The sequence below is a fragment of the Mesoplodon bidens genome (genome assembly GCF_964165515.1).
Source record: "Mesoplodon bidens genome assembly, chromosome: 9".
NCBI classification, from domain to species: Eukaryota; Metazoa; Chordata; class Mammalia; order Artiodactyla; family Ziphiidae; genus Mesoplodon; species Mesoplodon bidens.
In genome coordinates, this window is record NC_138166.1 from 95,993,970 (window position 1) to 96,008,949 (window position 14,980).

Consider the following 14,980-nt stretch of genomic DNA (forward strand, 5'->3'; position numbering starts at 1 on the left):
AGGAGCAGCTGATTAGGGGGCTCTGGCTCACTCAGGCTGGGGGGAGGGAGGCGTACGGAATGCAGGGCGAGCGTGCGGCGGCAGAGGCCGGCGTGACATTGCAGCAGCCTGAGGCATGCTGTGTGTTTTCCCGGGGAAGTTGTCCCTGGATTATGGGACCCTGGCATTGGTGGGCTGCACAGGCTCCTGGGAAGGGAGGTGTGGATAGTGACCTGTGCTTGCACACGGGATTCTTGGTGGCTGCAGCAGCAGTGTTAGTGTTTCATGCCATCTCTCGTGTCTGCACTGATAGCCACGGCTCACACCCATCTCTGGAGCTCGTTTAGGCAGTGCTCTGAATCCCCTCTCCTTGTGCACCCCAAAACAATGGTCTCTTGCCTCTTCGGCAGTTCCAGACTTTTTCCCAGACTCCCTCCTGGCTAGCTGTGGAGCACTAGCCCCCTTCAGGCTGTGTTCATGCAGCCAACTCCAGTCCTCTCCCTGGGGTCTGACGTCCAAAGCCGGAGCCTCAGCTCCTAGCCCCCATCTGCTTCAGTGGGTAAGCAAACAAGCCTCTCGGGCTGGTGAGTGCTGGTCGGCACTGATCCTCTGTGCAAGAATCTCTCTGCTTTGCCCTTTGCACCCCTGTTGCTGCACTCTCCTCTGTGGCTCCAAGCTTCCCCCACTGCGCCCCCCCTCCCCGTCTCTGCCCGTGAAGGGGCTTCCTAGTGTGTGGAAACTTTTCCCCTTCACAGCTCCCTCCCAGAGGTGCAGGTCCCATCCCTATTCTTTTGTCTCTGTTTTTCCTTTTTTCTTTTGCCCTACCCAGGTATGTGGGGAGTTTTTTGCCTTTTGGGAAGCCTGAGGTCTTCTGCCAGCGTTCAGTGGGTGTTCTGTAGGAGTTATTCCACATATAGATGCATTTCTGATGTATTTGTGGGGAGGAAGGTGATCTCCATGTCTTACTGCTCTGCCATCTTGCAGGTCCTCCCCCAGCTTTGTTCCTAAGATTGCTTTGGCAATTCAAGGTCTTTTGTGGTTCCGTACAAATTTTATGATTGTTTGTTCTATGTTTGTGAAAAATGCCACTGGAATTTTGCTACAAAGATCTGTAGATTCATTGCACTCCCTGAGTAGTATGAACATTTTAAAATATTCTTCCAATCCATGAGTGTGGAATATCTTTTGATTTATTTTAGTCTTCAACTTCTTTTAACAATGTCTTATAGTCTTCAGTGTAGAGATCTTTCACCTCCTTGGTTAAATTTATTTCTAGGTATTTAATTTTTTATGAAATTGTAAATGAGATTTTCTTAATTCCTCTTTCTGATAGTTCATTTTTAGTACATGGAAGCAGAATAAATTTTTATATTGATTTTTGTATCCTACAACTTTACTGAATTCATTTATTAGTTCTAAGTTTTTTGGTGAAGTCTTAGGGTTTTCTCCATGTAATAATCATGTCACCTGCAAATAGTAACAGTTTTACTTTTTCCTTTCCAAGTTGGATGCCTTTTTTTCTTACCTAATTAATTGTTCTGGCTAGGATTTCCATCACTATGTTGAATAAAAGTGCTGAGAGTGAGCCATTTTATATTAATTTAATCCAGTATACCTAAAATATTATCATTTTAACATGTCTTATCGAGATGTTTTACTTTTTCATACTAAGTCTTTGAAATCTGGTATGTATATATACTTACCACATACCTTAATTTGGACAAGTCACATTTTAAGTGTTGAAGAGCAATAAGTAGCAAATTTACTGTACTGATTAGACAGTACAGATTCTAGGTTACTGAAATGGGAACTATATTTAAGATTCAGTTATCTGTTTCTGCAGAGGAACATTATTTAATTATACAGATACTGATTTTCATTTCACCTGCAGATATGGAGTGATAGAGTCTCATGTTATAAAGGTACTATTACATTTAAAGTAAGCATATCAAATCCATTTGAAATGATTTCCCCTTATTATAGGAATGGATCCAGAAACGCTCAGATACTTAACATGTGCTCAGCAGTGAGACAGACTGAGTCCTCTGTGCTTCAAGTTGAAAGTTTAAAAATAGGTAGCAAAACTGTAGGAAAAAAACCTGAAACTGCAAAATTTAAACAAACCTAACATAAAATTACCAATAGGATATATATTATCAATACATCCTGTAAGGAATATCATGACTCCTTCCTGGACATGTAGCAGATAGTCCTTTAATTGTACTCCTTACCCCAAATCGTCACCTCTCCTTCCCACTCCTCTAAATGCCTTGTCTGATCATGTCTCTCTCATGTGAAAGAATAACTCATGGACTCCAGTTGCCTATAACCTCCCTGCCCCCCACCCTAAACATCATGGCCTGACATTAAGGCCCTTCATCATCTAGTTCCTCCCCTATAACCTACTTGCCAGCCACCCCATGCTACTTGCTATTCCCTTAATAAACCTAAATGTAAGACCAGATACTACAAAACTCTTAGAGGAAAACATAGGCAGAACACTCTTGACATAAATCACAGCAAGATCTTTCTGGACCCACCTCCTAGAGTAATGAAAATAAAAACAAAAATAAACAAGTGGGACCTAATTAAACTTAAAAGCTTTTGCACAGCAAAGGAAATCATAAACAAGACGAAAAGACAACCCAGAGAATGGCAGAAAATATTTGCAAACGAAGTGACTGACAAGGGGTTAATCTCCAAAATATAGAAACAGCTCACACAGCTCAATATCAAAACAAACAACCCAATTCAAAATTGGGCAGAAGATCTAAATAGACATTTCTCCAAAGAAGATATACAGATTGCCAACAAACACATGAAAAGATGCTCCATGACACTAACTATTAGAGAAATGCAAATCAAAATTAGAATGAGGCATCACCTCACACCAGTCAGAATGACCATCATCAAAAAGTCTACAAACAATAAATGCTGGAGAGGATGTGGAGAAAAGGGAACCCTCCTACACTGTTGGTGGGAATGTAAATTGGTACAACCACTATGGAGAACAGTATGGAGGTTCCTTAAAAAACTAAAAATAGAACTACAATATGATCTAGCAATCCCACTCCTGGGCATATATCTGGAGATAACCATAATTTGAAAAGATACATGCACCCTAATGTTCATAGCAGCACTGCTTACAATAGCCAAGACATGGAAGCAACCTAAATGTCCATAAACAGAGGAATGGACAAAAAAGATGTGGTACATAAATACAATGGAATATTACTCAGCCATAAAAAAGAACAAAATAATGTCATTTGCAGGGACATGGATGGACCTAGAGATTATCATACTAAGTGAAGTCAAACAAAGACAGATATCATATGATATCACTTATACATGGAATCTAAAAAGATGATACAGATGAACTTATCTACAAAACAGAAACAGACTCACAGACTCCGAAAACAAACTTATGGTTACCAAAGGGAAAGGTGGGGGAGGGATAAATTAGGTGTTTGGGATTAACATACACACACTACTATATATAAAATAGATAATCAACAAGGACCTACTATATAGCACAGGGAACTCGCCACAATACTCTGTGATAACCTATATGGGAAAAGAATCTGAAAAAGAATGGATATATGTATATGTATAACTGAGTCACTTTGCTGTACACCTGAAACTAATATAACATTGTAAATCAGCTATATCCCAATATTATCTGAAGAGACTACTAAAATATTTTCAACTAAAAAAAAAAAAAGATCAGGAACTTCCTATCCCTGTGAAAAGTTTTGCTATCTCCCCTCCTTTTGGAACTTATCCAGTCTTTTCTATGCTTGTTGTACATCCTTCAAGGCTAAAGACAAATATCATCTTCTAGTCTGTACATCTCTCTTTGATTCTATATCCCACTATAGGCTGAATTAATAATTCTTTTCCATTTATGAATGGCTTGATTGCTTCCTTAGAATATACTTTGTATTAAAAGTTGGCCATTTAGACCCCTCTTCTATGGCAGGCAAAGTACAGGGTGAGTCTGAAACACCTTGTTCCAGAAAGCAAAAGAGTGCTCAAAAAAATTTAGGGCACTTTGAGATAGAGAATACTGAGAGTGATGCAGATAACACATTCCGTAATAAATAGAATCCCCAAAGACATGTGGAGAGAGGAAAATCTCTCCTTTACAGAAGACTGACAACTACTAAAGGAATGAGCAACAGAATTAGAATATCAGCAAGGCACCATTTTGCAGCTTCCAGTGTAATAACTGGTTCAAGCAAGGAACCTCAATGGATGCTAAAGCCGCAGGGTGAAATGTTGGGGAGCAAGGTATTGACAGTCTCCAACTAACACTCCATGTAGTACTTTTAATGAAAATAATAATATCATCTTAACCAAATGATCAAGCTTAGCATCACCAGTAAAAGGACAAACTGACATTATGTGCCTTCTGATATGATGAAGGGATGAATACAACATCATTTATTGTAATAATTTTTGCCAAAAAGGCTTAAGCTGAATATAATCATGGGGAAACTATCAGACCAACGCAGAATGTGAAGTGCTTGACAAGTTAGCAGGCTTGAGCTATTCAAAAGTGTCAGTGTCAAGGAAGACTGAAAAGAGATTTTCTGGATTAAGAGACTAAACAGACATGACAACTAAAAACAATGCATGTTTTTTTTAGTAGATTTTTAAAAAGTTATAAAGAGCATTACAGGGAAAATTAAGGAATATGAATATAGACTGCATAACACTGTTCTATCAGTGTTATTTTTTTGGAATAGATAATAGCACTGTAGTTTTGTAGGAAAAATATCTTTTCTTTTAGGAGGTACAAACTGAAGAATTTCAGAGGTTAAATATCATGTATTCAGCATAGTCTCAACTGGTTCAGAAAGCTCAATACACACACAGAGAAATGGAAATATAGAGGAATGTTAACAGCTAATAAATCTGGGTGAAAAGAGTATAGGTTTTGCTGTATTATTAAAATTTTCTGTAGGTTTGAAATGTTTCAACATTAAAATTCAATATTAAAATTTGGACAAAAATTTGGGAAATAGGCTAAGAACTTGTGGACGGAAAGTGTTTTTGTCTTGTTCACCTTGATTCCCCCCAAACTGAAGTGATGCCACTATCATATGTAAAGTAGACAGCTAGTGGGAACATGCTATAAAGCACAGGAAGCTCAGCTCGGTGCTCTGTGACGACCTAAATGGGTAAGATGGGGGGAGGGGGTGGAAGGGAGGTCCAAGTGGGAGGGGATACAGGTAGACATAGAGCTGATTCACGTCACTGTACAGCAGAAACTAACACAACACTGTAAAGCGATTATGTGCCAATAAAAAAAAAAAGGAATGCAAGAAATGCTCACTGATTTGAAGTGCATTAAAATAAATCCTAATTGAAAAAAATGCATGCCAAATTTAGGAGAAGTCACCTGGCCAGTGATACCTGCATCACAGCTTCTTGGAAGAGCCTAAGAGAGATGCAGAGCGCTCAGCCTGGTATGTGGGAAGGAGTCCTTCCTTTGTCAACTTATTGAAGCTCACCACGGATAACCTCTACTTACACTTACTGATGCAGGCGGACCTGAAAATTAACCAAATTATGTACCAGAACGTCTTAGTGCCTGGGAAAATGGTAAGAGGAGACTTATTCATTGTTATGCAGGCTCTGATAACAAGTCCTCAGCTCTGCTTTCTTTTAGGACATTATCTCTCAAAATCCTGATCTGCCAAAGACTCCTCCCAAGGTGAGCACTCACCGGTCACCTCTCTATCTTGACAACTAATCCTTTCTTGAACTCAGGTGTCTAAGGAAGGGCTCTTATAATTCTGTTTGAAAGGGGCTGCATTTATCTTCATCTCTCACAAGTCACACATTCTCCTTGCCCTTGGATCAGGGCTGGCAGTCATTAGAAGGCTTCTGATGGTCAATTATTCTTCCATCTTCACATTTCCTGTGCTATGTCTCAGCCTGCTGTCCAAAAAACAATCAGACCAAGAAAACGCGGCTGCTTGGAGGAATCAAAGCTAATTATAGGCCAGTTAGAAAACATCTCCCAGCATTAGCACTCTCAAATGTTCAGGCTTTTCCAAAGCAAACAAAATTTTTTATTATTTTTCTTTGTTAGAAAGAAAATGTGTTATATCATTAGCACTAAATTCTACTCCCAGGTCCCATGTTGCAGTTAAAGAGTCCATCAGAGCTGTTTTTAGGGAAAATCCAAAAAAAACCAAAAACACAAAAAACTTACTGGGTTTATGAAATAAACAGGGCAGTCCGAATCCATAAAATGTGACCTATTTACATTCATTGTTAGTGGCAAAATGAATGATCTGTGTAGAACTGGCCAAAACTGTTCAGTGTGAAAAGTCTGTATCAGATTTAAATGCACATGCAAAGAGGGGGATGCTAGTCTGTCCGAAGGCTGCTCTGAGTTGATTTACTTTGCTCTGTTTCCTTCACCTCCTGGGGCCCTGCCTTGCCACCTGTGGACACTGGCATGCCCCCAAAACATTCACACAAGTGGGAGAATGATGGCTATATAAGGCAAACACCATCCCAATTTGCTGCCGACTGGCTGTAGAACACTGGGCAAGTCATCTTGTGCTGCTGGCCTCAGTGCCAGCCCTGAAAACAGGGTTGGATTTTCCACTATAATATGCTATGGCTTTTGCTGGACGTTCCTTAGGTGACCTCAGCATCTATGTGCAAAATGCCAATAATACCTGTCCACAGTTATCTCTAATGCAGCTGTTGTAAAGATGAATGAGTTAATGTCTGTGAAGGGCTTTGACTTCTCCATGCAAGTCCTGAAAATTTGTTGTATTATTATCATCTCATCTGCACGGAGGAAGCTTTAAAGTGGCATTTGCTTCTATCCTTCAAATGTCAACAGAGATTATTGTAAGTACATCAAACAAATGGAAATGGCACAGAAAAGTGAAGGAAGAAAATATGTGAGGTAGCAAAGTATAATTACTTAACATCAATCCCAAACCTGCAGGTGACATCCATACAATCCATGATCTTTTAAAATTTACCCGTCAAATCAGATAACCCCAAACAGACTGACAAATAAAAAAAACCATATAAACATTATGCTCAGAAAGAGGCATAAACGTATTGGGAGAACTGTTACAGGATGCTGCACCTCTTCCTTGTAACTTGAGAAAGAGGAACGAGATTAGAAGATTGAAATGTATTGGGTTGGTAAAAGATGGTGGCACCCCCAAAAACTGCTTTGAAGGACATAACTCACCTGAATAAGATTTGATTAAACCAGTTTATGAGCCAGCCTATTTTATACCTCATGTATAAGCTGATCTGACATCTGTAACAACTAGGATATATGTTATAATTGGTGAAGACATCTATTAACCTTATCAATAACCATATAGATTTCAACTAGCTATAGTATGTTATGTGTAGGATGTGGATTAAAGCTGTCACCTTGGGTATAGATGGAAGTGGGGAAAGTGTGGAAATCATAAAGGCAAAGACACATTTTGGCTTGTGACATTAGAGAGGACAAGTTCAGAGGCATCCACGCAAATAAAGCCAGGCGGCTCTAAAAGGGGATGAAGGCCTGGTAAGTCTGCTTTACAATCCACCGTTACTGCTCTGGGATGCCACGTCAGACAAAAATGCTTTCTGATTTAGTTAAAAGTAAGTTTCTTACAATGTTTTAATGCCAAGCTAATAGTATATGTTACTTAAGTTTGATAAATATGATAGTCATTAAAAATGAAGACTCTGCAGCAATACAGAAAAATTCCCTAACAGACATGTAAGAGAAAAAATCACATTTCAAACTATATACATTGATCACAACTGGGAAAATATGTGCATGCATATAAATTTAAATTTTCTTGTTACAGTTTTTAAAATAATAAATGGAAAAAAAAAGAATGGCATGGATTTTCATATAACCCATGTAAAGAAGGAATGCCCCCTTAGAGGGAAGAGCAGAACCACTTTGGAGAAAGGTTTACAAATTCTGAACACAAGGTACCCCCCTATTATGTTACAGTGAGGGTTTTTTTTTTTTTTTTTTTTGGCGGTACGCGAGCCTCTCACTGTTGTGGCCTCTCCCATTGTGGAGCACAGGCTCCGGACGCGCAGGCTCAGCGGCCATGGCTCACGGGCCCAGCCGCTCCACGGCATGTGGGATCTTCCCGGACCGGGGCACGAACCCGTGTCCCCTGCATCGGCAGGCGGACTCTCAACCACTGTGCCACCAGGGAAGCCCCAGTGAGGGTATTTTTGAAAATACCTATAATATCACACATATTTACACATACCCTCGCTCCGATACCCACACCAATATGTGAAATAAAACTATTTCCACCACCTAGGAAGAATTAGAAACATCCCTGCATATACTGATAACTCTCAGGAGTGAAGAATAGGTGCCATTAGAAGTTGCTTCTCTATATGTGGCTGGGGAAGACCTAGTTAAATTAATCCAAGGACTCTGAGTCTTTGAGTTTACAAAAGCTCCTGAAGTTCTGAAAGATTTGCCATGTAAACCCCTTCAAGATTCTGGCTCAATCTTGCTAACTTTAGTCAGACCAGCTGCTCCCCTGAGGGGACACCTTGCTGATGAAATACCCACTTCTCTCTCGAAGGCATCTTCCCTGCTGCCCAGGGCCTTGCATGGTAACCTGCTTTCCTCTTTGGCTGTACCACCTGCTCTGCTCTGGATTACAGGTCAACTCCAGTTTCTGCAGACCTCCCTTCCCACCCTGTCTTGTGCTTTTACCTACCAGGGACATCAATACAACTGGACTTCTGACACCTCTCAGCCTGAACCTCTGTGAGACTCTTGAAAATGAAATCCCAATGGTCACAGTGGCTTTTCACTGCCTTGTTGAAAAATATTTACAAAACAGAAATGGCAGATGAGTGTTTACCATCAAAACAAAGTTCATTCAATTATGGGGCTATTTTTAGAACAGAATTTCATTTAGTGAAAGTCTGACCACTGTCTTTTAGGAAAACAGCATTTAACTCAAATGTTTTATTATTAACAGAAATGATTTGTTATATTGAAGGTAATAAAACAGTTTTAAGGGCCTCCCTGGTGGCGCAGTGGTTGAGAGTCCGCCTGCCGATGCAGGGGATACGGGTTCGTGCCCCGGTCTGGGAGGATCCCATATGCCGCGGAGCGGCTGGGCCCGTGAGCCGTGGCCGCTGGGCCTGCGCGTCCGGAGCCTGTGCTCCGCAACGGGAGAGGCCACAACAGTGAGAGGCCCGCATACCACAAAAAGAAAAAAAAAAAAAAAAAAAAAAAAACAAAACAGTTTTAAGACTCTGTCCATAAATGTATAAATATATATGCTTGCTCCTAATATATTTCATCATGACCTATTTCCATTTTTAATTTCCCCTCACTGATATACAATGATAATATTTCATATTAGAAACAGCGGTCATCTTACCATATCACTATTCTAATGAGTCTGAAAATATTAGCCATTCTCAAAAGCAAGCTGCTTTAATTCACTATTAATATATTCCCTCCTACTTTAGTTATAATAATCAATCCATTTTTCAATATTCATACCATGGATCCTTTCCTGCTGACAGCTTTTACTTCTCTCTTTTCTTGACGAACCTTCTCTGCATTAACTATTTGCATACAAAGTTGCATATTATATTATACCAAGCTCAAATATAAAACTTTCTATTTAGCATTTACTATATTACTGGAGTGGTGGCATGTACTTTCTACCTCACACATTAAATATGCAAATGTCTTTTTCTCCCCATCAGGTATATGACTTGGTCTAACTTCTTTTATCATAGAATTTCTCATCTGGAAGGGACCTTATCTATGATCTAGCTCAGTGGTTTGACAAAGATAAAAATGGAGCTGCTCCTACTTTGACCAGTTAGGATACTAGGCTCAGAGCTCTGTCCACTTGGCTTTACCCCCACTCCCAAACTAAGGTGGCCTTACAGAAACTGCTAGGAGTCAGAGCTTCAGAGAATGTAGTCCGAGAACCACTGGTCTAATATCCAACCCCTTCATGTCAAGACTGGGAAGCCAATTCAAGATACCTTGTTGACCTAAGTTACGCCCAGCACCAGAATCCAAGTCTACTGACTTCTAGCTCGGTGTGCTTTCTGCTTTCACACAGTCAAACTCTGGGACCAACACATTGATGGGCTCCCCAGGACCATTTTCAGATTGGCTGATCAAAGTTAAATGATTTTGAGCTACAGAGTGAATATTTAAGTTGCCTAAAATGTAGCAACGTTACCTAAATGTTTCTAAAGCTCAGTCATAAAAGAGAGAAAAGTGATTCTTGTAGACTGACCAATGTTGTAGGCTTCAGGCCAGCAGCAAAACTGAGTCAGCAGTTTCTCACCCTTTATCTTCAAAGAAGCCACAGAGCATGGAAGCAGAGCATAAAGGGCTTAACCTAAGGACTTTTTACTGCATTTTCTTATTTAGATGATGCACTAATTCCCTCATAAAACACTGTCTATAGGAGTGTTTCTCTTATTGTCAGTGTTAGCCACCGTTTAATGAAGTAGTACTAACAGTCTAGACAAAGGAGAAAGAACATGTGCCAACAGGCTTAGCTGCTCGGACATGGTTCAATACTAGGCTTTTTAGTAAAAACATTTTGCTATATCTATAGAAAACACATTAGATAAAAATTAAGGTGAAATTCAGCTAATCTACATTCACTTTTAATATGGGAAGATTATTTCATGGTATAGAAGAAAGACTTAAATGACAGAGTCTTTATTTGTAATTCTAGGGAAACTGATCTCTATCATTAGAGAACATGAAAAAAAATCATTTGAAATGAATGGCTATAATTGCAACTTTCAAAATGAAAATTACTGTTTCAAAATATCTGACATCAATTTTACCCAAATCAGATGATTATAACATTTTTATAAAAAAAATATTTGGAGGGAGGGATGGAGAATGGCAATTTTTTTGTTATATTGAAAAAAAAATCATTCCTTAAAAACTGAGGTATACAGTTTTTACAAGCTAAAGTTACATCAAAGCTGCAGGTTAGGGCTTCTCTGGTGGCGCAAGTGGTTGAGAGTCTGCCTGCCGATGCGGGGGACACGGGTTCGTGCCCTGGTCCGGGAGGATCCCACATGCCGCGGAGCGGCTGGGCCCGTGAGCCATGGCTGCTGAGCCTGTGCGTCCGGAGCCTGTGCTCCGCAATGGGAGAGGCCACAGCAGTGAGAGGCCCGCGTACCGCAAAAAAAAAGCTGCAGGTTAAGAAGTGATACTTATTTGGCATGATATAGGCAGATTTACAGCTCTCTAATCTATTAGGTAATAACAGTCATTACTAAAATTGAACTTATTTTTAAAAACTGTTAAATCACAAGTATATACATATAGAAGTAGCTTGAGAATGTCTTTTCCGTATTAGCAATTAAGAAATAAACAATCCCATACATTCCCCGCGAGCATCTAGGCGGACAGAGTGAAGATCCATGGCTTCCCCCATTCCTCCGACGACACGTGGCATCTAGTCGGTGAGAGGGTTCGGGGGGGCACCTCTGATTCTGGCCCTCGTTGTGCTTTGCTGATGAGCGGGGTCTAAGCTACTCATTTTGGTCCCATCAAGAGTGGACGAAGCATGCCAAACCACCCTCTTGATGGTTACAACTGTGACTTCTCACTTTTCTACTCTTAATCAAAGACATTTTTTCAAGAAACAATCTGGGGCAGTTACTATCTCTATCCATATTCTTCATCTCAGTCATCTGGAAAAAAGGAGTTTGATCTGGGCTCCTTTGGACCTCCCTCACGTGCCTGTGATGTCCTCCGGTTACTGGCAGATCCCTTGCTGCAGAGATGACGGACACAGTTGTGATGTCTCTCTTCTCTACACTTAGTAGTAGAGGAGTGACTACAGATCGGCTTCTCCTTGGGCACTTGCAGCCACCTGATGGATCTGGAATAACATCTGTCTCTGATCTTGGCCTTGGGGCGGGTTCACTTCTGAGCAGTGGCCAGGAAGCCTCCGGTGTCAGTTACATTCTGCTAGTGCTGCAGTGTCCCATTTTCTATGTATCGATGGACATGGCAGTGATCGATGTCTTGATGTCTGTTTCCTTTCTTCAGAATCAAAGGGGCATTTCCTACAATATGCACTGCAGGACTGTGGGTTGGGGCCAAGTCATGGTGGGCATGAATCTGATATAATCTCTCTATTCTGGCCCTTATTCCATAGAAGTCTTATCCTTCCAAATAAGCCCAGAGATGCAAACAACCTATCTCAGTCCCCGTTTCCCTGTCAAGGGATGAAGAAACCATCTTGGCAGATTGTTTTTCCTTCTAAACATCTTGGGGCTAGGGATAAGCATCCTCTAGATCTGGGCGTGACAGTAGGCATCTGGACACGCATCTGCCTCTGATGGGCACCCTGGTGAACTCCTTCCAGGCGCCTTCCTAGGCATTTTGCCTGAGACAGTGATTGATCTCTTCTTAATTCAGGATTTAAATGTGCTTCAACATTCTAAACAGATGCTACTTTGTTGACTACAACTGCTATTTGGTAGTTCTTTTTCTCCCTATGCTGCCCTAATATTTAAAATTTTTAAATCAAAAAGGAATAGATTTTTAAAAATTCTGCCACAAATACCAAGTGCTTTTTTAAACAGTAGCTAGTCCTATATGGCTCTCGTAATGTGCAATGCAAGAATGGTGGTGTGTTTTAGCATTAATGTAGCTTATGTAAATGATTTTATACATCATGGAAAAAAGCCTGTAAAATCAAAGTAAAAAAGTTATCTTTAAAATAAAAGACTCACATATTAATCATATTGAACTTTAAGTTCATGACCCTCAAATGCAGAGGTTTAATGCACCATGAAATTAATATACTGGTACAATTATATACTGGTATAATATAATGTCTGCAGGCAAAGACATTGAATTTTTAACAGTGCAATTGACTGCATGTAGTTCAACCTTCAAACATGACGCTTGTGAAAAATTGCGAAAGACGTGCTCCTGGTATGTGATATATGTTACTCGTTTCTGAAATGCTAAGATAAAAGGATCTACTTCCTGTTTTGATTTAGCCAAAACCCAGTGTGCAAAAAGGATTTACACGGCCTCAAAAATAGTTAAGAGGCCATTGTAGGAAATACAAAAATAGCAGACCATCTTCTGGTCTAAGTTTCTCCCATATGGCTAATTCATGACATTTGGAGTTAAAGAGATAATATAATTACAACGGGAAAGAAAAAAAAATTGCACCTTAAAGGCCTTTTTATAAAAAAGAGTATAGTAAATTTCTATTGGGTTGACTTGCTATTTTAGGATACCTGAAATCTCTGTCTCTTTGTGTACCCAAGATTTTTTTTTAACATTTTAAAAAAATATGAAAAAGGGCAGTTACTGTAATCAACAAAGACATTCATATGCTTTATAAGACTAATTCTTAGGGGTGGGGGGGAGTTGTATGTATAGTTTGAAAAAAAATTCTTTAAATTGCAGTTGTGTTAATCTTTTTTTTTAATTCCCCCCCCCCCCTTTTTTTTTTTTCGGCACACAGTGTGGTATGAGGGTTCTTAGTTCCCCAACCAGGGATTGAACCCGTGCCTCCTGCAATGGAAGCCTGGAGTCTTAACCACTGGACCAACAGGTAAGTCCCCTTAATCTCTCTTTTTTTTTTTTTTTTTTTTTTTTTTGCGGTATGCGGGCCTCTCACTGTTGTGGCCTCTTCTTGCGGAGCACAGGCTCCGGATGCACAGGCTCAGCGGCCATGGCTCATGGGCCCAGCTGCTCCACGGCATGTGGGATCTTCCCGGACCGGGGCACAAACTCATGTTCCCTGCATCGGCAGGCGGACTCTCAACCACTGCGCCACCAGGGAAGCCCCCCCTTAATCTCTTTTTAAGTGCAAAATTTATTGTGAAAATTCAGATATTAAGGGTGATATTTTTATGTTTATTAAAATGAGTCATGAATTTTAAAAAGGTAAGAAACACCGGAATAAGCAGGCATTCAATAAGAATGTTGAAAGGGGCTACCCCAATCTATGCTTTGTTGTGGTAACGGACTTACTGCGTTCCATAGTTGAAGACTCTGACATTATAACACATCCTGACAGGGGTCCTAGCTGGAAATAAGGGTTCAGTATATGTGCAAATATAGAGCCTTGGTGCTATGAAAAAAGAACTTTATGAAAATGAGGTGAGGAAAGCTATAATTATGCTTGGTACTGTTCTCAATTTGTAGAAGATAGTCTGCCCTTTCAACAAACTCCAGTAAAAACAAGGAATCCCTAACTGTTTACATTATACAAAAGTACTACTATTAAAAATATTATTTCTAAAGTTCACTCACTACTCAGAATCATGTAAAAGCCCGGGAGAGGCCAGGTTTGTTTTGTTCTCCATCGTACTGTACGCTTAGCAGAGTACTGGGTCTAGAGTGGACTTCCTATAAATATTTATTGAATGAATAAATGAATACCTGAATAAAACAACCAACACAAAGACTAAGAATGACTTTGGTACCCATGACAATAAGTATTTGACCTGAAACTGGGTGTCTGCCCTACCAACATCCAATCCACCCAGGCTGTGGGTCTAGGTGTCAGGTAATTCATCCAGAAAGCCAAGACACAGACCAACCCACACTACACTTTGATATCGATTCTCCCTGAGCTCTCAAATCAAGGATCTTTTACTGACTTCTTTTCCTAGAACTCAGATTTTCCTTACATGGTTATTACAGTGGAAGCATACTAACCCCAGATGTTCCAGAACTTATTTAATATTGCTTCCAGGCCACCTGACAAGTGAGTCCCGAAGCACCAGGGGGAAGGAGGAACTTGCCTCCGTGGCTAGAACCCTGTTCCCATTTTCCCCCTTTTCATCCTTTGAGACCATTAGCAACTTCAGATTACCTCTGATCCATAAAATACCACATGGAAAGAACTTTGAGAAATGCTGTGTTTCTGATAAACTAAGTGTTTTGTTAAGCTTTTCACTTTAGCACAACATTTATGTAGAAGTCATGACTCTTCCT

General features: G+C 40.2%; 1 protein-coding gene across 3 annotated transcripts in view; it reads right to left on the bottom strand.

Annotated features, from left to right (window-relative positions):
• TPK1 (thiamin pyrophosphokinase 1) overlaps positions 1–14,980 on the bottom strand; it is a 348,926-nt gene that overhangs the window by 22,840 nt on the left and 311,106 nt on the right. The gene's annotated exons all lie outside the window — the stretch shown is intronic.